The sequence below is a fragment of the Aotus nancymaae genome, unplaced genomic scaffold (genome assembly GCF_030222135.1).
Source record: "Aotus nancymaae isolate 86718 unplaced genomic scaffold, 86718_ANA_hifiasm-v0.15.2.pri h1tg000062l, whole genome shotgun sequence".
Taxonomy (NCBI): domain Eukaryota; kingdom Metazoa; phylum Chordata; class Mammalia; order Primates; family Aotidae; genus Aotus; species Aotus nancymaae.
Genome location: NW_026988476.1, coordinates 25,092,842 through 25,116,503, shown reverse-complemented (window position 1 = coordinate 25,116,503; position 23,662 = coordinate 25,092,842). Strand labels below are relative to the sequence as shown.

The 23,662-nt window shown below is 43.2% G+C and overlaps 1 pseudogene; it reads left to right on the top strand.

Moving 5' to 3' along the window:
* The first annotated feature begins 21,092 nt into the window (after positions 1-21,092).
* On the top strand, positions 21,093-21,175 carry LOC135270504 (small nucleolar RNA U3; annotated as a pseudogene).
* The last annotated feature ends 2,487 nt before the right edge of the window (positions 21,176-23,662 follow it).

Below are 23,662 nucleotides of genomic sequence, written 5' to 3'. Positions count from 1 at the left end.
TTTTTTTTTTTAAACAGCGTCTTGCTCTGTCGCCCAGGCTGGAGTGCAGTGGCGTGGTCTCAGCTCACTGCAACCTCTGCCTCCCGAGTTCAAGCAATTCTCCTGCCTCAGCCTCCTGAGTAGCTGAGACTACAGGCACGCACCACCATGCCCAGCTAATTTTTGTACTTTTAGTAGAGACAAAGTTTCACCATGTTGACCAGGCTGGTCTCAAACTCCTGACTTTAAATTATCCACCCGCCTCAGCCTCCCAAAAGTGCTGGGATTACAGGCATGAGCCACTGCACACAGCCAGCACAGGGTTTTTTGAAGGGCACTTACATGCAGAGTGGTCTGATGGAGCTGAGCTGGACAGGAGAATGCCACCACTTGACAAAACACATGCAGTTTATAGAGCATTTTCACTTAACAACCTCTCCCTAACAACCACCACCTGGCGACCTTGACTTAACCCAACACAAAGGGCCTTGATCTCCTCTACAACCTGCCAGGGCAGGACAAGAGCTCAGATGTTCCTCATAGATAAGGAATGAATCTCCAAGTTGACCATGCTTGACACTCTGAACACAGAGTGCATCTGCCATACAGAGTCATTCTCAGCAATGCTTAGATTATTGCTGTCAGGTGTGTCTCCCATACACAGATATGTCTACCATATAGTTGGTCCCATCTTTTTTTTTTTTCCTGAGATAGGATCTTGCTCTCTCACCCAGGCTGGAGTACAGCGGTGTGATCACAGCTCACTGACGCCTTGAATTCCTGGGCTCAAGTGATCGTCCCACCTCAGTCTCCTGAGTAGCTAGGACCACAGGTGTGTGCCATCACACCTGGCTAATTTTTATTTTTTATTTTTTTGTAGAGACAGGGGGTCTCACCATGTTGCTGAGGCAGGTCACAGTAGCAAAACTTAGAGTATGTCATTGGTGATGTTGCACACTGTGAGTGGGACCAGGCCTCTCATGGTCCCAATTCCCTAATTTCTTCTCTTAGAAGCTGTGGGCTGGGCACGGTGGCTGACACCTGTAATACCAGCACTTTGGGAGGCCAAGGTGAGGAGATCACAAGGTCCTCAGATTGAGACCATCCTGGCCAACATGGTGAAATCTGGTCTCTACTAAAAATACAAAAATTAGCTGAGCGTGGTGGCGTGCACCTGTAGTCCCAGCTACTCGTGAGGCTGAGGCAGAAGAATCGCTTGAACCCAGGAGGTAGAGGTTGCAGGGACGTTGCAGTGAGCTGAGATTGCACCATTGCACTCCAGCCTAGGCAACAAAGCAAGACTGTCTCCCAAAAAAAAAAAAAAAAAGCTCTAGTGGGACTTTTATCTGGAAAATCTCTCTCCCACTCTCTCATTGCCCACATGATTGGCTGCTAGAGTCATAATTTCTCATGCAGCCTGAGGTGAAATTGGATTACCCTAGTTGTGGACCTTGCCCCCAGCAGCCTTTCAGAGCCTCCTCCCAGTTTTCAAGTGGCTGGAGACTCTCCTACTCAGCAATTGCTTTAAGAGAATACAGCTGCAGTCTGGACTTATCTCGGGCCTGAGGCCCCTGAGCTGATGGAGAACTGCCCTCTGCTCCCTCGCTGCTCTCCTCTGGCTCTCCTCCATGGAAGTCCTGGCTGGGAAGTCCATGGTCCAGTTCACATCTCTGCTTAGGTGCCTCTGGCATGTTACTTAACCAGGGCTAAGGCAGGTTCCATCCTACTTTAGGTAGTCCAAACAACTCTGAACTTCATTTTCCAGCAGCTGAGTGGCCCTAAGACTCAGGGCCTGTCTGCATTCACCTGTGCCTCCATCTACCCATGCTGACCACCATCCTATAGGTCAGAAGCAACGCCCCCCCGCCGCCACCAACCCCTGCCTCTCAGTAGGTCTCTTCTCACGGCAGAGGTCCCCAGTGGCCTGCTCAGCTCAGGGATCTGAGCCTGTGGAGGATGAAGCCAGGCCTCCCTGCTCACTCACGCCTGCAGCCCCGTGCTGCTGTTGATGACTCATCCTCATGCCCATGGCTTCCTCCCACGCTTTATTTCAGGAAATGACTTTCGAGAATGGTCTTGATTTTGTTTTCAAACAACAGAAAAATACTTTTCACTTACAGGGAACAAGGGACAATCTCCAATGCTATGAACCGTCCCCACCCCTGCAAAAGGGGCTTTATAAAACCAGGCTTACAAAGACAAGGAAAGGGCAAATAGGGCTGTTCTGGTGAAAGTGAAGGAATGTTAACCATTTTACTTCAAATAGGATAGGAAAGGAACAAGGGCAGTCAAGAAGATTGTAAACTGGAGATGAACCTCACGCTGAGAAAAGCTCATCCAGCTACTTGAAGGGCCAAATTATGTCCTTGGTTGTGGGTTGCAATTTTTTTTAGTAGTATAGCTTTTTCAGATAAATCTTGTAAGAACTCTAATTTAAAAATACTGACTGGGCACGGTGGCTCACACTTGTAATCCCAGCACTTTGGGAGGCCAAGGCAGGTGGATCACCTGAGGTCAGGAGTTCGAGACCAGCCTAGCCAACATGGTGAAACCCTGTCTCTACTAAAAATACAAAAACTAGCTGGGTGTGGTGGCAGGTGCCTGTAATCCCAGCTACTCAGGAGGCTGAGGCAGGATAATTGTTTGAACCCAGGAGGCAGAGTTTGCAGTGAGCCGAGATCACGCCACTGCACTCCAGCCTGGGCAACAGAGTGAGACTCTGTCTCAAAAAAAAAAAGATAAAAACACAAAAGAAATAATTTATGAATATACATTTAAGTTAAAATCCATTTAGCATTCACTTCTTTTTTTTTTTAATTTTTTTTTTTTAAAGATGGAGTTTCACCATGATGGCCAGGCTGGTCTTGAACTCCTGACCTCAGGTGATCCACCCACCTCGGCCTCCCAAAGTGCTAGGATTACAGGCATGAGCCACTGAGCCTGGTGCATTCACTTTTTATACAGTCAATCTATGAGAAAAAGTACCGTTTTGATGGAACACCAAAATTTGAAATATAGGCATAACCATTGCAATATTTTATCAAGCTCAGCATTTAATTTACTTCCATATATTGTTTTAGTTGCAAAAGGTAAACAAATATTTAAAAACAGCTTGCCTTGTCATCTGTCTGATCTTTAAACTGATCCAATTTGAAAAAGGAATACCAGACATTTTTTAACTTTCAAAGTGAATTATTAAGACTATTGAAGCTGAGTGTCATGGCTCGTGCCTGTAATCCCAACACTTTGGGAGGCTGACTCGAGAGGATCACTTGAGTTCAGAAGTTTGAGACCAGCCTGGGCAACATAGTGAGATTTTCTCTCTGCAAAAAAAGTTTATAAATTAGCTGGATGTGGTCATTGGGAGGCTGAGGTGGGAGGATCACTTGAGTCTGGGAGGTAGAGGCTGCAGTGAGCCTAGATTGGGCCACTGCATTCCAGCCTGGGTGACAAAGGAAGACCTTATCTCAAAAAAGTAAAAGAAAAAGAAAAAAAGTAGTCTATTGAATTTCTTGTCCTAAATAAAAAGTCAGACACAAAGTACTCAAAACTTTTCACAAGCAGTAGAGCCTCATAGCACAACTCAGGCATGACAAGAATATGAACCAAAAATCCTGAGCTTGGGCAGCAGTTGTCTTCTTGCGAACATTGCTGCAGGAACAGATAGAAAAGGCCAGGGCAGACCCATAACCTTCCTAAATCACTGGCACCACTCACTGATTTTTGGTGCTAGAAGTCAGAATAGTAACAACAGTCGATGCTTGTGATTTGAAAGGGGCACAAGGAAACTTTCCGGAGTGTGGGACTTTGTCTATATCATCTTGATATGGGTAGTAATTATATGCAGTATATATGTGGGAAAATTCATGAGCTGTGCACTTAAGAATTGTGCATTTTGCTGTAGATTAATTATATTTCAATGTCCTGTTAGCTGAATGAGTCAGTGAAAGAGAGAGGGACAGGGAGAGAGGCAGGGAGGGAAGGAGGAAGGGCTCAGAAAGCTTCAATCCAAGATTCGCTCAAAAGACTGCCAGCTAAAGTTATGTGCCAGCATTATTATAATTTGGTACCTAGCACGACTACACATTGTGCTTTTAATTATAGGTTTTTAAGTTTTTTTATTTTCATTTTTATTTGTTTATTTTTTTGAGACAGGGTCTCTCAAGTCTCTCAGGTTCAAGCAATTCTCCTGCCTCAGCCTCCCAAGTAGCTGAGATTACAGGTGTCTGCCACCATGGGTGGGTAATTTCTGCATTTTTTTAAGTAGAGATGGGGTTTCACCATGTTGGCCAGGCTGGTCTCGAATTCCTGACCTCAAGTGATCCACCCACCTTGGCCTCCCAAAGTGCTGGGATTATAGGCATGAGCCACCAGGTTAAAAAAAAAAAAAATTTTTTTTTTTTTTTTAAATAATGGAGGCTGGGTGCAGTGGCTCACTCCAATAATCCCAGCACTTTGGGAGGCTGAGGCAGGAGGATCACTTGAGCCCAGGAGTTTGAGACCAGCCTGGCCAATATAGTGAGATCCTATCTCTAGTTTTAAAATCTAAAAATAATAAAATAATAAAAATAACAGAGATAGGGACTCCCTACATTGCCCAGGCTGGTCCTGAACTCCTGAACTCCTGGGCTCAAGTAATCCTCCCACCTCTGCCTCCCAAAGTGTTGAGATTACAGGCATTAGCCAGCATACCCAGTCTGTTTTTAATTATAGTTAAAAAAATTTTCTTAATGAAATTCAAGTATTTTTAAATATAAAACTCAAATCAAATATATTAAAAAATGAACTTCAAATCACCAGTGACCTCACAATCACTCCTGGCAGTCTTCAAGAAATCGTGGAAAACTGAAGAAATGGTAGGTGGCAAGGGATGAACAAATGACTTGAATATCAAACCAGTGGGAAAGTCAAGCACAGAATGCCTGGTCCCATGGAGCACACGCAGGCTTGATGAGTAGGTTCCACCCGAGGTTCACATCCTAACTCTGCCAGTTACCTGAGGTCCTGCAACTAGTGCCTTGTTAAATCCACAGCTCCAGTTGCCTTGTTTGTAAAACAGGTGAAAGGCTATGTGCCTCAGAGATGGTGGGGGATTGAGAACATAGCTAAAATGTCCAGTACAGTTAGCCAGCCCCCAGCCAAATATTAGATTTCTTTTCAGCTCTACACCATAATGCTCTACAATATGCTGGATTTAGAGAAGATATACCCACCTTCAGGAAGGCATACCTTTTGACTGTTTTTCCAGAGGCAAAGATGAATTTTCATCTCACCATCTACAACCACACCTGGCCCTCCTTGCTTGAATGATACATTCCAGATATCAATGATATTGTACACAGGCCCCTGAGAGAAACATTCCACACAACTGGAGATGCTAGCCATCCTTGCCTGGTAGAGAAAATGACCAGAATGTGAGTGGAGCAGACCAGCCATCCTATGGCCTGCTTCCACCAGTACAGGAGCAGAACATATATGTGTCAAAACACAGAATAAACTGCTCTTGCCTCCCTGGGTTTCTCCTTTTCTCTTTTCTGTCCCTCCCAGCCCAGCTCAGGAAGCAGGAGAAAAAATAGCCAAAGGCAAGAAGACAGAAAGCATCTATTTCCCCATACTTCGACCACAGGAGTGAAAACAAGTGTCTCATTGCTAAATGTCAGATTGGTGATGTCCTGGTGGGGCGGTGTGTCCACTTTGGAGACAGGTGTGGCTATCACACCAAGGTGTTAGTCTCAGTCTTCTTCAGCGTGGGTTCCCCGACTTGATCTATCAGAAGCATTTACTCATAGGGACCAGAATTTAGGTCTCAGGGCTCTGTGTCCCCTTTCACATCATGACCTCAAATAAATGGCTTTAAGCTGCAAGGAAAACAAGCCAGGCTTCCAAGACTTGTCTGCGAGTCTTCAGGTGTCAGCAAGCCTGCCTCTCGGGTGCTGCTGATCTCTAATAACCTGGATTTTCGTCTTCCAGTTTCACAGGTCTAAACCACTCATGCCCTGAAAATATCTCAATTCCAATGCATTCCTCTTTGCCTGGGTAATCCAGGGTATGAACAGCTACCTTCTGCTTTGATAAATTCTGTTCAGCTAGGAGTTCGAAGAGACCAGAAACTTAGAAAAGACTTGCTGAGGAGTCACTTCCCCATCACTTTTCTCTGATCTTAAGAGTCAGCCCAGGGCTAAGCTGAGCCTATATAGCGCTGATTGGCCTTGCGTTCTGGCACTGGGGCTGCACTCACCTTTTATTTCACGCTCACAGAGTAGGGAATGCTTTTGTGAACTGGCCTTGTAAAAGCTTTACAGAATCCACAGTCTAGATGTTCTCTGCCTGTCCTCGGTTTGCCTGTTATGTTGCAAGAATGTGACCCAACAGCCTCCACACCCAAATGACTCAGCCCTAGCTTTAATGAATGTTTTTCAGGCCTTTCTTGGGCAGGGCCTTTTCAGCCTTGTTGGCCAGGTGTTCCCTATGCCAGCACTGCCCTGCCCCTGCATGAGCCGGGATGGGAGTTTAAAAACTGCTCCCCATAGGCGGCAGGAGAGGAACGTGGAGCTTTGTCTGTTTCATTCCTGAGCAGCTCACTCTTGGCCCCAGGAGGAAAACAAGAAGGTTAACCAGGCACAACCCAGAGGTGTAAGTCAGAGGTTAGGAAAAACTTACGTGGTGGGATTGGTTTTAGAGCTGGCCACCTGGCTTCCTCTTGCTTTGAGAAAAAGACAATTGGTATCACATAGGAGTTGTGTGAAGAAGTCTGTCTTTTAGCTAATTGGCCTTTGATGTGTGGGACATCCAAGTTGCTCAAAAAACAAAGCCAAAAAATCAAAAATTGACTATGAAGCTTCTGAGGGTAAAAATGAAAGAAACATATAATACTTAGCAATTCAGGGATTCTCAGAGACTGGCTAAAAAAGAGATGGAGGAGAAAAAGAGACCCCTGTGCTCTAGAGCCGTGACAAAAGGCCAGACACTGGATAAACAGCCTCAGAAGAGACACTGATGAATTCTCTTTAAATGCATGCTTCTCTTTGAAAAAGAATTGCTTAGGGAAGGTGTATGTGTTAATTACTACTCTTGCTAAATGGGAAAACTAACTGATTCTTATTCTTTGGTAAAGAGTATTAGATGTTAAAAATTCAGGCCTTCTTGCAAAAATGCAAATACATTCCATTTATTAATGAGCTGTAACAAAAGCAGACTTAATAATTACTTTTATGAAAAGAGATAAAATACAAGTGCAATTCACACATTCACCAATGATTCTTCCGTTTGCTGCACGTTGTCTGTGAATCATCTAACACGAAACAGCTGTAAGGCCTCTCTGCTCTAAGGACATCGTGAGCTCTACCAGGAACTGCAACCCAGTTTGTGGTCTAGTTGTTGGCAGAATTTGCATAATACGTGCTCCTGCCAACCAGGCCTACCCTGCAGGGTGGATATTCATGCCCTCCTGCAGGCCCTGGAGTGGACATATTTTGGGCTGGCTCTGGCCCCAGCAGGAAGCACAGGCCTCCTGGTTCCTCATGCCAAACTGTTGCCTGATTCCTGGCCACACTCATAGGTCTGTTTGTTTTGTTCGGGGAGGGCCTTTTAATTTGATATAATTTCAATCTTGCAAAAAAATTACAAGAACAATAGAAGGAATTCCTACAATCATTTAGCCAGAGTCACTGATGGTTTTCATTTTTTTGTCTTATTCTCTATCCATAAATATGTATGTGTGATATATATATATATATATATACACACACACACATATATATATATATATAGCCTACTGAACCATTTAAGAGTAAATTATTGGTTGGGCACAGTGGCTTATGTCTGCAATCCCAGCACTTTTGGAGGCCAAGGCAGGAGGATTGCCTGAGGCCATGAGTTCGAGACCAGCCTGGGCAACATAGGGAGGCCCCTGTCTCCACCAAAAATAAAAAAATTAGCTGGATGTGGTGGCATGTACCTGTGGTCCCAGCTACTCAGGAGGCTGAGGTGGGAGCATCACTTAAGCCCAGGAGGTTGAGGTTGCATTGCAGAGTGAGCCATGATCGTGCCACTGTACTCTAGCCTGGGCAACAGATCGAGACCTGTCTCAAAAAAAAAAAAGAGTAACTTGGAGCTAGTGCGCCCCTTTACACCTAAAAACTTAAATGTGCTTTTCTTTTTTTTAGAGACAGAGTCTCACTCTGTCGCCTAGACTGGAGTGTAGTAACACAATCCTAGCTCACTATAACCTCAAATTCCTGGGCTCGAGTGATCCTCCTGCCTCTGCCTCCCAAGTTCCCAAGCTGGAACTATAGGCACTTGCCACTGTGCCTGGGAAAGTTTTATATTTTTTTCTAGTGACGGGGTCTCATTATGTTGCCCAAGCTTGTCTCAATCCCCTGGCCTTAAACTGTTCTCCTGCTTTGGCCTTCAGTGTGCATTTTCCAAGAACAAAGACATCCTCTTACCTTCCCTTACATTTTCTTATGTGGTACAATTAACACAATCAGGAATTAAGCATTAATACAGTGCTACTATCTATCTCATCCATTGCCCTGACAGGGCTCTTACTTTCTTTTCCTGCGTCCAAGATCACACAATAGCATTCAGTTGCCACGTCTATTTAATTTCCTTCTCCAAGCATCTTACTGGAAGGCACATGATATTGGATATTGTATATTGGTTTATGCCAATATAGTGATCTAAGCTTTGATGACTTTATTAAAGTGGTGTCTGCCACTGTGGAGTTATTATTTTCCCTTGTAATAAATAAGTAATTTGTGGGAGCATACTTTGCAACTGTATATCCTATTTCTTATCAAACATGTACTCACCAGTTTTAGCATTTATTGATGATTTTCTCCCTCCATCATTCCTTCTATATTTATTAGTTGGCATTCTACCATAATGAAGAGATTTCTGCCAGGCATAGTGGCTCACATCTGTAATTCTAGCACCTCGAAAGGTCAAGGCAGGAGGATCACTTGAGCCCAGGAATTTGAGATCAGCCTGGGCAACATAGTGAGACCCTGTCTCTAAAACTAATTTAAAGCAAAAATTAGCCAGGCATGGTGGTACATGCTTGTAGTCCCAGCTACTTGGGAAGCTAAGGTGGGAGGAGAACCCACTTGAGCCCAGGAGAGCAAGGCTGCAGTGAGCTATGATTGTGCCACTGCACTCAAACCTGGGCAACAGAATGAGATCCTGTCTCAAAAAAAGAAAGAAAGAGAGAGAGAAAGAAAGGGCAGGAAGGAAGGAACGAAGGAAGAAGAGATTTCCCCTCATTTCTATTTAAAAACTGCATTTATTTGTTTATATCCATATGGATTCTTATTTTATTCAATGGGATAAGACCCATTACAAATATTATTTATTTTGATACTTAAATTGTTTCAGATTTGGCCTCTCCAAATTGGCTTCTGGTCCTTACAACATCCCATTTTTCTTGGAGCACTTCTTTACATTTTGGCCAAGATGTTTCAGGTTAATCCTCTCCAGCTTTTCCTGCTCCAGCTTTGGAATAAGCCATTTCTCAAAGATCCCTGGTTCCTTTAGTGAAGAATGGCATTTGGAAAGCAAGACCTGGGTGCTCATCATGCTCATTCCTATTGGTGTGTCATTGCTTGTAGGCCCTCTCAGCAGACAGGATTAGGTAATAGATTATACACACACAGAAATAGCTATAGAGACATAGATGTATATTAGAAAACACGAATTCCTACTGATTAACTACATTTCTGATGCAGTAAACTTTCCATATTTGTAACTTCTTTCCTAACGGTGAAAAATCTGGTTCCCATTACCCTTAAGCTCAAGAATATACAGGATGTAGTTTCAGAATTACTAGTCCATAGCACTGCTAAAAGTAAGTTCAATTTGCTCACTTTTTTTTTTTTTTGAGACGGAGTCTCACTCTTGTTGCCCAGGCTGGAGTGCAATGGTGCAATCTTGGCTCACTGCAACCTCTACCTCCCAGGTTCAAGTGATTCTCCTGCTTTAACCTCCCGAGTAGCCAGGAATACAAGTGTCCGCCACCATGCCCTGCAAATTTCTTGTATTTTTAGTAGAGATGGGGTTTCACCATGTTGGCCAGGCTGGTCTTGAACTCCTGACCTCAGGTGATCCACCCGCCCTGGCCTCCCAAAGTGCTGAGATTACAGGCATGAGCATGCCCGGCCTGCTCACATTTTTAAAGGTAAAATTTATATATATTGAAATACACAAGTCCTAAGGATACAATTCAATAATTTTTTATAAATAGATACACTCTTGTGATTTATACATTTTTTTTTTTTTTTTGAGACAGGGTCTTATTCTGTGCCCAGGCTGGAGTGCAGTGGTTGACCATGGCTCACTGCAGCCGCTACCTCCCAGGCTCAGGTGATCCTCTCACCTCAGCCTCCTGAGTAGCAAGGACTACAGAAGCACACCACCATACCCTGCTACTTTTTGTATTTTTTGTGGAGATGGGGTTTCACCATGTTGCCCAGACTGGTTTCAAACTCCTGGCCTCAAGCAATATGCCTGCCTTGGCCTCCCAAAGTGCTGGGACTACAGACGTGAGCCACCGCACCTGGTCCATACTTCTTTCTCCTCTTCTTCCTCTTTCCTTCTCCTTCTTTCCTTCTTTCTTCTTCTTTTTTTTTTTTTTTTTTTTTTTTGGTAGAGATGGGTTCATGCTATATTGCCCAGGCTGGTCTCAAACTTCTAGACTCAAGCAATCCTTCTTGCTTCAGCTTCCCAAAGTGCTGGGGTTACAGGTGCTAGCCACCATGCCCTGCCTAAATCTTCCTTCTTTTTTTCCAATTTCATGATGGTTACGGTCCTCTCTTCCAGCGACAGCCTGAGACAGGAGGTGATGAGGTTTTCTCACAAGGGTTCTTTGTGAGCGTGACTGTGGGGGTAGACAGGAACCATGTGTCTTATGGGTGATTAGTAAGTGTGAAATCACTCAGCATACCCAGAAGATGTGGCAAGTGGCCAGAGTTGGGAGGACAAAGAGAGAAGTTAGGTGAGCTCCTACGCACCCTGAAATGCTTGTGAATGACTCTCAGTAATGCAAAGACAAGACCTCTATGGTGCAGGGTAGAAACGAAGGTTCCTTAGAACCAGGAAGTTACACCCAGGATAATATTTAGAGATCAGTGGGGTTGTAATAGCTTATTTGAAAAGGGTCAGTGTGGTTCAGTCACGGGAGCTTTTGAAAAGGCTCTTGGACATGAAGGCACTTAGCTCTTCTCTTCATGTTGGCCCTTCACTGTGTTAGCCGTTTAATAAGCAGTTGCTTGTTCTGTCTGTGGCTTTGGCGTGCTTGAATTCCTCCCAACAAGGCTAAAAGCTCCTTGAGGTGGGTGACAGTGTCATGCATTTTTCTGTTTTCCTACCCTGTCAGGTGACCAGGAAATGTCTAGTAGATACTTCTGAATTGAATTGAGTCTTCTTAGTTCCCTTGTCAAGTTCCTGTTTCTACTGTATCTGACTTCCTTCTCAGTAGACACTCAGACTGGCTGAATGCATCATAAACCAATTCCACTAAATTGTTGCTGAGTCAAATTGTTAGCCCTTTTGGGAGTCTGCTTTTAGAATATGACAATAATGAATGGGTGATGCTTAGTAATCCAAGTAGAATGGACCCAGTGGTGGAATTACAGGTAATAGGGAGCAGGGGGGAGGACTTTGATGAGCAGGGGGCTCTTTGCTGCCTTGCCAGTCATGCCGTATCACCTGTGTCCCTCTTCCCCTGAGGTAATCAGAATGTTGGGCCATAAAGGGATCATTATATTCTCCTGATGGTCCTCTTTTGCTCTTTTGACTCTTTTCTTTCCTATTCAATTTTCGTTGTTTCCTTTGGTCCAACAGCAAATTGGCTGCAGCACCTTCCTCTAAAGAGCCCCACAGACAGCGGCATCTCTGGCCAGGATCTCCTAGTGGCAAACCCTCCAAGCTTTCTGCTTTTATCTCCTCTAGCAAGACTGTGCAGACACTAGCAGGCAAGCAACCAGGGCCTCTGTACGGCTGGGTCCCCTCCATGACAGGCCAGAGTCGTTCCAGAATTTGGTTCCCACTCTGTAGATCCTAGATTTGCTCAAGTGTTCAGTGGTGCAGGTTCTGCCTTTGCCTGCCTTCCTCTGCTGCCCTGACCCGCCCGTCTAGCCCTCACTGACTCTTACCTAGATTATTTTAACACCTACTTCCTAATGAGTCTACCCGCTGCTGGCTGTGGTAAGATGTAAATCCATTTGGCCATGATCCTAAATTTACAATTAGCCTCCTACTGGGACCACCACTGGCCCCACTAGTCCCTGAGAGGTATTTGCAGGTGACAAGGCTAGAGAAACAGACCATTTAGTACCCTACTTAGAACTCCATCCAAACAAGCTAGATGGGGCCACTGCTGAACTGGGGGATCTTATTTGGATCCAAGGCTAATGGTTGTTTCGCAACCTTGGCTTCAATTAAAGCTCCCCCTAGATCATTTTAACTGGGGAACTTCAAAAACTACCAAGGTTTCATGATGAAATTTTGCTGTGTTAAAACAAATTTCTTTTTTTTTCAGAGTCTCGCTCTGTTGCCAGGCTAGAGTGCAGTGGTGCGATCTCGGCTCACTGCAACCTCCACCTTCCAGGTTCAAGCAATTCTCTTGCCTCAGGCTCCCAAGTAGCTGGGACTACGGGTGTGCACCACCATGCCTGGCTAATTTTTGGTATTTTTTTTTAGTAGAGATGGGTTTTCACTGTGTTAGCCAGGATGATCTCGATCTCCTGACCTCATGATCTGCCTGCCTTGGCCTCCCAAAGTGCTGGGGTTACAGGCGTGATCCACCGCGCCTGGCAACTAATTTTTTTTTAAATAAAATAAATAGGGCTGGGTGCAATGACTCACACCTGTAATCCAAGCACTTTGGGAGGCTGAGGTGGACAGATTACTTGAGGTCAGGAGTTCAAGACCAGCTGGCCAACATGGTGACACCCCATTTCTACAAAAAATACCAAAAAATTTAGCCTGGCATGGTGGTAGGCACCTATAATCCCAGCTACTCTGGAGGCTGAGGGATGAGAATCTCTTGAACCCAGGAGACGGAGGTTGCAGTGAGCTGAGAGATCACGTCATTGCACTCCAGCCTGGGCAACAGAGTGAGACGCCATCTCAAAAAAATAAAAAATAAACAAATAAATAAATAAATAATAAATACCAATGACCAGTACCTACTCCCCGAGTTTTGATTTAATTAGACTGGGATGAGGCCTAAGCATGCTTATTCTTTCCTTTGAAATGAACTTTCATAAAAGCACAAAAGCACTTAAGTAAAAAAGAAAGTTACAAGTTCATTGTCAGGATATTTTACATATTGTTACAAATTTTCATTACAGTTTAATTGCTGCAAAATGTCCAATGTAGTAAGACCTGCCATTTGTTGAAGGTTTAATTTGTTTCCAATTTTTAGCAATTATAAAAGGAATCATGAGAGCAACTGTCACACATTTTCTTTAAAAAATATTTCCAGGCCGGGCGTGGTGGCTCACGCCTGTAATTCAAGCACTTTGGAGGCCAAGGCGGGCAGATCACCTGAGGTCGGGAGTTCAAGACCAGCCTGACCAACATGGTGAAACCCTGTCTTAAAAATATATATATATATTTCCTTAGGACAAATTCTGATAAGTTTTATTGCTGAACAAAATGGTACAAAAATATATTTGGCTGGGCAAGGGGGCTCATGCCTATAATCCCAGCACTTTGGGAGGCTGAGATGGAAGGACTGCTTGAGGCCAGGAGTTCAAGATCAGCCTGGCCCAACACGGTAAAACCCCATCTCTACCAAAAAAAAAAAAAATTAGTGGGGCATCATGACATGTGACTATAGTCTCAGCTACTCAGAAGGCTGAGGTAAGAGGTTCGTTTGACCCTGGGAGTTCGAGGCTGCAGTGAGCCATGATCATGCCACTGTACTCCAGCCTGAGTGACAGAGCGAGACCCTATCTCAAAAAAAAAAAAAAAACAAAAATATATTTTAGACTTTGGTATTGTCAAATTGCTTTTCAAAATGTTCCTAACCAATTTACACTCATTCCAGAATAAAAGAAATGTTCTATTTATCCAGCATTGGATATTTGCTAAAATAAAACATTTATTCCATACTTCATTGTATATGTCTATATGCTAAGCAGCGTAAATGACATCTCGGTTAACAATGAACAACATATACAATGGTTATCTCATAAGATTATAATGGAGCTGAAAGATTCCTATTGCCTAGTGTGGTCATAGTTATTGTAATGTAGTAGCACAATACATTACCTTTTCTGTTTAGATGTGTGTAGATACACAAAGACCATCGTGTTAGGATTGCCCACAGTATTCAGTACTCTAACATGTTGTATAGGTTTATAGCTTAGAAGCAAGATTAGGCTTTATAGTATATCTTAGCTGTTTAGTAGGCAATATCATCTAAGTTTAGGTAAATACACTCTGTGATGTTCATCTAATGATGAAATCTCCTAACAATGCATTTCTGAAAACACATCCCTGTCTCTTATAAGTGATGCATGACTGTACGTGAGCCTTACATATTTTTTTAAAGCTCCCCAGGCAATTCTAAGGAGTCTGGATAGAAAACAACAGTGGTCTCCATTGGAAGCCAGCCAAATTATTGTAGCCTCTTTTCCTCAGTCCCTGGAGATCGTTTGCTGTGATAGCAAAAGGCCCAGGAAGAGAACCCCAAGGAAGGCTGGGCAAGGTGGCATGTGCCTGTAATCCCAGCATTTTGGGAGGCTGAGGAAAGAGGATCACTTGCGTCCAGGAGTTTGAGGTCTCACTATGTTGCTTAGTGACATCAGAGCTATTGTAATATAGTAGCACAACACATTACCACGTACCACCTCACCTGGATAATTTTTTATTTTTTGTAGAGATGGGATCTCATTGTGTGCCTGTAGTGCCAGCTACTCAGGAGACTGAGGTGGAAGGATCTGTTGAGCCCAAGAGGTCAAGGCTGCAGTGGGCTGTGATTGCACCATTGTACTCAGTATGGGTGACAGGGTATGACCCTGTCTCAAAAAAACAAAAAATAAAAAACAAAAAAAACTGAGGAAATGGGCACTAGGGGAAAGAAGAGGTTTCTTGCTAAGGCCTGGGGCCAAGCCAAGCTGTCCTCTCTGGGTTTTCCTAGGGAGGGGTTCTTCTCTAGCTGCCTGGGTTTGGAAAGAGACCCAGGAAAGGGAAAACAGAACAAGAAAAGGACAATGTCATGCATGGTCAGGAGCTTAGAGCCTCTCCCACAACTCTTCGTCTGCTTCCCACCCTTGGCCCTGACTGTGGATGTTAGAAGCCTCTGGCTGTGCTAACATCCCCATTAAATGTGCCTCCATGCCTCCTCCATACTCCATCCCCATAGTTTTTATAGGGAAGCACTATTGGTACATCCTAAATAACAGAGAAATAAATATGGCAAAATTGGAAAGTCCTCCTCACCGACCCCCACTTTCACTCCCTTGCCCAGAAATAACCTGATAATAGTAGAGTGTGTATCCTTCAAGACCTTCCTCCCCCTCCCCTCCTCCTCTTCCTCCTCCTCCTCCTTCTTCCTAGAAGTTTTTCTATCATTTTATGAAGTCTAACTTGTGAAACAGTGTGTGTGTGCATACAAATTGTTTTAATTCATACGTGGGATTGTGCTATATGTATTTTCTCCAACTTGCTTTTATCATTGACAATATAGGTTGGACTTCTTTCCATGGTGGTTAATATAGAGCTGCCTCATTCCTTTTCACGGCTGTGTGATAATCCATGGTATATACGTATAAATATATATATACACACACACACACACACACACATATATATAAATACATATACATATATATATTATTATTTTTTTAAGACTGAATCTCACTCTGTCACCCAGGCTGGAGTGCAGCAGCACGATCTTGGCTCACTGCAACCTCTGCCTCCCGAGTTCAAGCGATTCTCCTCCTGCTTCAGCCTCCCGAGTAGCTGAGATTACAGGTATGTGCCAGCGTGCCCAGCTAATTTTTGTATTTTAGTAGAGATGGGGTTTTACCATGTTGGCCAGGTCGGTCTCCAATTCCTGACCTCAAGTGATCTGTCCACCTCGGCCTCCCAAAGTGCTGGGATTACAGGCATGAGCCATCATGCCTGGGCAATTATATATAATTTAACACTTCCTGTTTGCTGGATGTTTTTGTTGTTTCTCTTTTTTTCTTTGACGACAGTGCTATAATGGACACCTTTGTGTATGTCTTTGTGCCATCTACCTGGCTTTGAGTTATTACTACTGCCAGAAAATTCCTGGTGTTGGATGCCAATTATGCCAGCAGACCCCGAGGTATCTCTTCTGCCCTCAGGACTCCTTTAGCCTGTGGCAGAACAGCAGGCTCCCTCAGTTCCCACACTATGAGCCTGCAGTTGTGGTTGCAAACACACCTGTGGTACAGCCTGCCAGAGTTCTGAAACCAACCCCACTGCCCCATCATGGAGAGGTGCAAAAACTACAGACACATATCCCATGTCCCTCTGACCACTGGGAGGAAAGAAAGGGGGTCAACTCCTCCAAAAGCAGTCTAGCTGGAGAAAGTATGCAACTGGATTTCTAGCAATGCTTTTCAGGATTTTTACTCTTTTGCCTGGGGGGTGGGAGAGAATCAATGAGATGGAAGATACAAGGAGCTCAAGTGGCGGGAGCAGTCCAAAGCAGCAGAGGAGCCAAGGGAGTGTGTGTGTGTGTGCATGTCTGTGTATGTTTTCTGTATATGTCCGTGTGTGCATTATGTATGTGTGAGCACATGTGTATGCATGTCTATATGTACACGTGTGCATGTGCATATGTGTGTACATGTGTGGGTGCATATGTGTGTGTGTGTGTGTGGTGTGTAGCCATGAACAGAGACAGCCAACCCCTGATCGAATATGTAATACTTTTGTCTTTTAATATTTTCAAGCCCACTGGTCCTGCAAGAAGCAGTAAGGGCTAATGAGGAGCAGGTGTACTTGGGGAAACAGGAAATCTGGTTCCATTTATGACTTCACTGTGCCTTGCCCTGGAGTTTTGAGCAGTTTTAGTTTGCTGCTCCATTTTTCACATCCCTCTTCTCTGGAGGTACAATCTGTACCTTTAGGATGCACGAGTTGGGTTTCTTGCTTTTCCTGAAGATAGTACTAGTGCCATTAGCTGTTAAAAATGGGATATGGGCCAGCGTGGTGGCTCACATCTGTAATTCCAACGCTTTGGGCAGCTGACACAGAAGGACCGCTTGAGCCCAGGAGTTCAAAACCAGCCTGGGAAACAGTGCAACCTTGTATCTACCAAAAAATTTACAAATGAGTCAGGTGTGGTGGCATGCACCTGTAGTCCCAGCTATTCAAGAGTCCAGGAGGTCGAGACTGTAGTGAGTTCTGAGCTTTGCCATTTGTGTGAGATGTTTGATGCATCTGGCCTGCCCCACTTCGAAATTGTCTTCTTCCTTTCTTTTTTCTTTTTCTTTTTTTTTTTTACTTTTTTCCACCTGCAACGATCTTGATTGAGTTATACTTTTTTTTTTTTTTTTTTTTTTTTTTTTGAGATAGAGTTTCACTCCTGTTGCCCACGCTGGAGTGCAATGGCGAGATCTCAGCTCACTGCAACCTCCAACTCCCGGGTTCAAGTGATTCTCCTGCCTCAGCCTCCCAAGTAGCTGGGATCACAGGCAGGTGCCACCATGCCCAGCTAATTTTGTATTTTTAGTAGTGCCAGGGTTTCTCCATGTTGGTCAGGCTGGTCTCAAACTCCCCACCTCAGGAGATCTGCCTGCCTCAGCCTCCCAAAATGCTAGGATTACAGGCGTGAGCCACCACGCCCAGCCTCTCCTTCCTTACTTTCTGGACACACAGAGAGAGCATATGTTTGTAGTATTAAAGGCAGAGGATGAACTTCCTATGTGGCAGCTCCCCTGAAATGTATTCTTACACTCAAAATGCAATGGCAGATGTTGCCTTGCTCTCACAACCCTTCAGAAAGTCTTCAGGGAATGCTGGTATGCTGTCAGAGAAGAGCAGTAAACAAGGCTGCTGCTTCTTAAAGCAGGGATGAGCTAAGTTTCGGTAGAATTAAAGTCTTCTCATGTAAAAGTAATTTGTGTAAACAAACCAGGATTTTAAAAAACTTTTGATTGAAGTGTAACATGTATACATCAAAGAGCACACATCGTCAGTGCATAAGTTCATGAATTTGTACAAAGTGAACCCATTACATAAGTCAAGAAGTAGAACATTGGCGACACCCTAAAAAACACCCTCGTTCCTCTGCCAGTTACCAATGCTGTGGGTTATCACCACTAACCTAAATTCTAAAACTTTATATTAATTTTGCCTGCTTTTGAACTTTATGTATAATGTATTTGTGAAATGTATTCACAATGTACATAGATCTTCTTATTTATTCTCATTACTATATGGCATTCCATTATCTAAAAATACCACCATTTATTTGTCCATTCTATGTGGATGGAATTTTGGGTTTTCTTCAGTTTGGGCTATTACAAATTATGAACTGTCTTGCACATGTCTTTTGGTGGTTGTATGCATGCATTTCTGTTGGCCAGATTCCTAAAAGTAGGATTTCTGGGTCACAGTGTAGGCATACACTCAGCTTTAGTGGACACCAGAAATCGCAGTGTATGGGAATTGCGAATGTGTTTTTGATAGGAGAAAGAGCACAGGGGTAAAAATCAGGCCCCAGGCTTCTGGTCCCCTCCCAGGGTTGGCTTACAGGGAAGCCAAAGCAAACCATGTACTCTCTGTGTCTCCTCAACTGTAAATCAGAAATCAGAAATAATTAGTACCTGCTCTGTTCCTTGTGGGATGGGACAACCTTCCACAAAGACCAGTGCTGCACAAACGTAGGCTGTCGTTAAAACGGAAGCAGAGGAGGAGGTAGCTTTTTAATGATTAATGAGGAAAGAATAACTATAGTTATGTGAATTTCCACCTCCAATTAAGAATCCACAGATCAGATTAACTGCTCTGTTAGGCAGCGCTGTATTGCCAGAGGGGTCTGCAGTATTATTCTCTCAAACCTGGACACAAAGTGCAACCTTCCAAACCTGTCCTCTGTATTTTGTTTCAAGATTCCTCAACTATCTGGAGGTCCAGAGTTCCTCTTGGTGTCTTCTCTCAATCTCTAAATACCCCAGGTTCCTCCTCCCAGCATCAGCTGGCATTTGCCTGATCTGGAAAAACTGAACTCTGCCTTGACAGATCAGCTATAACACACTAGGAAAGCCAAAGGATAAAATCTTTCCAAGTCTTCTTATTATTATGTTTAACTTTTTTAAAAAGATGGGGTTTCACTATGTTGCTCAGGCTGGTCTTGAACTCCTGGACTCAAGCAACCCTCCTGCCTTTGTCTCTCAAAGTGCATGGGTTACAGGTGAGAGCCACTGCACCCTGCCCTTCCTGCATTATTGCACATAAACATTGAGTACTGCTAAGGAGTGCCTTGGTCCCACCGTGATACTAAAATTTTGCAGGCATTTATTCTATCAAAGGTTACGCTAAGTGAAATCAGAGGCTGTAAAAAATAATAATTAATTGAAAGTAGCGTCCAAATCTCGTCCATCCTATTGGTTTCCATATACGTAGTCACACGAGTAGGAGGCAGCGCCCTCTTCTGGCCAATGCTACATTTGCATGGCTGTGGCTAAAGGATTGCCAACACATGAGACTGGTTTTTCACTTGGGGCAGGCTCATCTTGGGGTTATTATCAGTCTTGAATGAATCACATTTGGAGATTCATCCTCCCCTTTCTCTTCCAAGAAGAAAAATGAAACCTGTGATGGCTGATTTTGTCTGTCAACATGGCTAGGCTAGGGTGCCCAGTCAACACTAGTCTAGATGTTGCTGGGAAGATATTATTTTAGATGTGATGAATATTTAAGTCAGTAGACTCTGAGTAAAGCAAATTACTCTTCCTAATGTGGGTTGGCTCATCCACTCAGTTGAAGGCCTTAGGAACAAAGACTAAGGTTTCCTGGAAAAGAATCAATTCTGCCTCAAGTCTGTAATATAGAAACCCTACCTGATTTTCCAGACTGCAGATTTTAAATTTAAGATGGCAACACTAACTCTTCTCTGAAATTCTGGCAAGCTGGCCTGCTCTGCAGATTCCAGACTTACCAATCCCCACAAGTGGGTTTGTCAATTCCTTAAAATAAATCTGAGTGTGTGTGTGTGTGTGTGTGTGTATCCCTATGTGTTAAGTTTCTCTGGAGAACCCCAACTGATTAAAACCCAACTCTAAAACCTATTTTGTGTCAGTGGCATCATATTTAAATAACTATCAAGGGACCTGAAATATAGCAATTGACCATCTGGGTTCCAGTTTAAGTCCCAGCCCAACCCACTTACTAGCGTCATGAACTTTTACTTAATCATGCTTAGCCTTGGTTTCTTCATCTGTGTAAGGGAGAAAACGACAATATTTGGCCAGGCACAGTGGCTCACAACTATAATCCCAGCACTCTGGGAGGCTGAGGCAGGCGGATTGCTTGAGCTCAGGCGTTCAAGACCTGCCTGGGCAACATGGCAAAACCCTGTTTCTACAAAAAATACAAAAATTAGCTGGGCATGGTGGCACACGCCTGTAGTCCCAGCTACTCAGGAGACTGAGGCAGGAGAATCACTTGAGCCTGGTAAGTGGAGGCTGCAGTGAACTGTTTTTGTGCTACAGCACTCCAGCCTGGGCAAAAAAGTACCCTGTCTCAAAAAAAAAAAAAAAAAAAAAAAAAGGAAAAGAAAAGAAAAAATAGTAGTATTTGCTAAATGGGCTGTTGTAAAGCTTAAACAACAAAACACGTGCTTAGAATAGTATCTCACTCAAAGTAGGTACTCAATCAAAGGTTAGTAGTTACTAAAGTTACTGCAGGAAGCTGTCACAGAAGGATAATTTACAAAGTGAGGAAAGCTAGCTAGCTTAGTTCACTTTCCTCCCCCACATTCCTCTCCCAAAACTCTCAGGCACAGGCAGCCTCTGTTTTTCACTACAACCTATTCCTAGGGTGTATTATAAGTGTATATCATACATTTCTTCTAAAGTCTCCTATCTCTTCCCATAGGAATCAATCAAAGTTAAAAGTTGGATTCCAAGACTATACTTTCAGGAATCATTTCTATAGTTTGCTAGTAGGGAAGTTTCTCTGAATATGTAGAGCAAAAAGAAAAAAAGTTCCAAATTCCAAATTAAGGACAAAATCATCCATGAAACCATTACTATGTCACAAAAGCCAAGTAAACTTATTTTTTAAGTCTTAATATGGGATTTCCATAAAACTTAATCCTTACTCCACAACTTTTTATAATCAATTTAATCGGCAAGTTTGTTTGCTTCCTAACAATTTAGAAGGACTTTCAGAAGATAATTTGGCTAGTCAAAACCTATTTTTATATCTAGCCAAATGGTTATCTCTAAATGGAGGGAGATGGGTTCATTTATATTTTCTTTTTACTTTGCGTCTCATTCAGCAATGCACCAGAAAGACTCACAAGACTCACTGGTTGGCTGGGTGTGGTGACTCATGCCTGAAATCCCAGTATTTCAGGAAGCCAGGGAGGGTGGATTGCTTGAGCCCAGGAGTTCAAGGCCAGCGTGGGCAACATGGCAAAACCTTGTCTCTACAAAAAATTAGTCAGGCATGGTGGAACACACCTCCCAGCTACTCAGGAGGCTGAGGTAATAGGATCACTAGAACCTGGGAGGTTGAGGCTGCAGTGAGCCAAGATCTCACAACTTTACTCCAGCCTGAGTGACAGAGTGACACCTATCTCAAAAATACATTAAAAAAAAAGACTCAATGGCAGGTTATATACTCACTACTAAGGTTTATTATAGCAAAGTATACATAGCAAAAGCAGCAGGAAAAAGACATATATCAGCAGGCTCCAGAGAGGTTCAAGACAGGTTTCCAACGTCTTTCATTGTCTGGGGCTACACAGGAGTATTCCCTCTCAAGCAGTTAACTATAGGAACAGGTGTGGAATATCTTTGCCCATGAAAGCCTGCCTGAATCTCAGAGTCCAAGGCTTTTATGAGGAGCTGGTCATGTAAGTATATCCTGCTATGCAATTAGCAATGGCAAGCAAAACTCAGGACCCTAACAATGAAACCTCAATCTTGATGTTTATGGAAAGCAACCTGACAAACCAGTATGGGATGGCTCATTGCTCCAGCTGGATTTAACAAAATCACCAATCAGTAGCATAAAGAACTCTCTAAGGACTATATTCCCAGTGGTTGGCCAAGGGCTAATCATGGATCCCTTGGAGACCGGCAAGATTATGCAAACTGACCTGCTGTGTTAACTTTTTCCTCACAGTTTATATTTTCTAAAATGTCTATAATTATCATATATTACTCTTTTTTTTTGAGATGGAGTCTCGCTCTGTCACCCAGGCTGGAGTGCAATGGTGTGATCATGGCTCACTGCAATGGTGTGAGCATGGCTCACTCAACTTCCTGGTGTTAAGTGATCCTCCCACCTCAGCCTCCCAATTAACTGGGACTACAGGCACATGCCACCACACCAGACTAATTTCTTCTATGTTTTGTAGAGACAAGATATCACTCTGTTGCCCAGGCTGGTCTCGAAATTTTGGGGTCGAGTGATCCTCCCACCTTGGCCTCCCAAAGTGCTGAGATTACAGGCATGAACTACCATACCCAGTCCTGTTTTTAATTGTATGCATTCTAGTGAGTGTATAGTGGTATCTCTTTGTGTTTTTAATTTGAATTTCCCTCATGACTAATGATGTTGAGCAATTTTAATGTGCTTATTCACCAATGTGTTTTTTTCATGTAATGTCTGCCCTAATCATTTGCACATTTTTTAATTGAGGAAATGTTTTTCTTATTGTTGTCTTGTGACTTCATTCCATATTCTATACAAGTCCTTTATTAGATATGTGATTTGTCAATACTTTTTCCCAGTCTGTAACTTTATCATTCTATTAACAGTGTCTTTCAAAGAACAGAAATTCTTAATTGTAATTAACTGCAGTTTATCATTTCTTTTCTCTTATTCATTGTGCTTTTGTTGTTCTAATCTAAGGTCATAAAGATTTTCTCCTGTATTTTCTTCTAGAAGATTTGTAGTTTTAGGTTTTACATTTAGGTCTATAACATATTTTTAGTTTTTGTACACAGTATGAGGTATGGATCAAAGTTAATATTTTTGCCTATGGGTGGCCAGTGTTTTCACATTGTTAAAAAGATTATCCTTTATCTATAAAATCATTTTTGTACTTTTGTTGAAAGTCAATTTACCATATATGTGGTATTTTTACACTCTTTTTACCCCCAAAGATTCATTTGTCTATCTTCATACCAATACCATGTCTTGATAACTGTAAGTTTCTAATAAGTTTTGAAGTCAGGAAATGTATTTTTAAAAGTTTTCTTCTTGGCCAGGCACAGTGACTGATGCCTATAATCTCAGCACTTTGGGAGGCTGAGGCAGGAGGATAACCTGAGGTCAGACATTCAAGACCAGCCTGGCCAATATGGTGAAACCCTGTCTCTACTAAGAATTCAAAAAAAAAAAAAAATAGCCAGGCATGGTGTCTCACGCCTGTAATCCCAGCACTTTGGAAGGGTGAGGCAATTGGATCACCTGAGGTCGGGATTTCGAGACCAGCCTGACCAACACAGAGAAACCCTGT